The 1,559-nt window shown below is 53.0% G+C and overlaps 1 pseudogene; it reads left to right on the forward strand.

Annotated features, from left to right (window-relative positions):
• Nucleotides 1-1,482, forward strand: part of LOC102842825 — a 17,016-nt pseudogene extending 15,534 nt beyond the window's left edge.
• Nucleotides 1,483-1,559: the final 77 nt, after the last annotated feature.

The following is a 1,559-nucleotide window of genomic DNA, read 5'->3' on the forward strand; positions in this document are numbered from 1 at the left end:
CAGGGTATGGAATATTGTTGTGGTGTGTGGTAGGGGTTTGGTTTTGTTTTGAGTTTGTATTTTTCCTTGGACGCTTGACTTTTTCCTTTCCCTTTCCCTCTTCTACATAGGCCAGCTTGGGCCTTTCTCACCATGGTGCCCCCTTTGTCTGTCTGCAGCATGCATCCAAAGCCACAGCTCAGGCCTTAAGACCAGGGGGGTTCCCCCTCTGTCTCAGGGTGGGTGGGAGCTGGGGAAGGGCCTTTTTAAAAATAACTAAAGAAATACCTTTCTCTGCGGAATCACCATGGCGCCGGGACCTGTACACATGTCCTGAAAACTGGAGAGCCTTCAAGGCCCTCATCGCTGCTCAGTACAGCGGGGCTCAGGTCCGCATGCTCTCTGCACCACCCCACTTCCACTTTGGCCAAACCAACCGCACCCTTGAATTTCTCCGCCAATTTCCTGCTGGCATCTTTCCAGTGTTTGAGAGTGATGATGGATTCTGCGTCTTTGAAAGCAATGCCATTGCGTACTAGGTGAGCAATGAGGAGCTGCGGGAAAGTACTCCAGAGGCAGCAGCTCAGGTGGTGCAGTGGGTGAGCTTTGCTGTCAACGACATAGGCCACCCAGTCAGGGTCTGAGTATTCCCCACCTTGGGCATCATGCATCACAACAAGCAGGCCACAGAGAATGCCAAGGAGGAGGTGAGACGAATTCTGGGACTGCTAGATGCTCACTTGAACACGAGGACTTTCCTGATGGGCGAACGTGTGACCCTGGCTGACATCACAGTTGTCTGTATCCTGTTGTGGCTCTACAAACAGGTTCTAGCGCCTTCTTTTCGTCAGGCCTTTCCCAGTATCAACTGCTGGTTCCTCACCTGCATTAACCAGCCCCAGTCCCAGGCTGTCTTGGGAGAGGTGAAGCTCTGTGAGAAGATGGCTCAGTTGGATGCTAAGAAGTTTGGCGAGAGGCAGCGTAAGAAGGACACCCCACGGAAAGAGAAAGGTCAGCAGGAGGAGAAGCAGAAGGCCCAGGCTGAGCGGAAAGAAGAGAAGAAGGCCGCGGCTGCTGCCCCTGAAGAGGAGCTGGACGGATGTGAGCAGGCACTTGCTGCTGAACCAAAGGCCAAGGACACCTTTGCTCACCTGCCCATGAGTACCTTTGTGTTGGACGAATTTAAGCGCAAGTACTCCAACGGGGATACAGTCTCTGTGGCACTATCGTATTTCTGGGAGCACCAAGGATGGCTGGTCTTTGTGGTATTCTGAGTACCGCTTGCCCGAGGAGCTCACCCAGACCTTCATGAGCTGCAACCTCATCACCGGAATGTTCCAGTGATTGGACAAGCTGAGGAAGAATGCCTTTGCCAGTGCCATCCTCTTTGTAACCAATAGCAGCTCCATCTCTGGGGTCTAGGTCTTCAGAGGCCAAGAGCTTGCCTTCCCACTGAGTCCAGATTAGCAGGTGAACTATACGAGTCCTACACATGGTGGATGAGGCTTTCTACTCCCGTAAGGATTTACACCCTCGGAAACTCTGTACAGGGTCGCTATGGGTCGGAACCGACTCGACGG

The sequence above is a fragment of the Chrysochloris asiatica genome, unplaced genomic scaffold (genome assembly GCF_000296735.1).
Source record: "Chrysochloris asiatica unplaced genomic scaffold, ChrAsi1.0 scaffold00286, whole genome shotgun sequence".
Classification (NCBI taxonomy): domain Eukaryota; kingdom Metazoa; phylum Chordata; class Mammalia; order Afrosoricida; family Chrysochloridae; genus Chrysochloris; species Chrysochloris asiatica.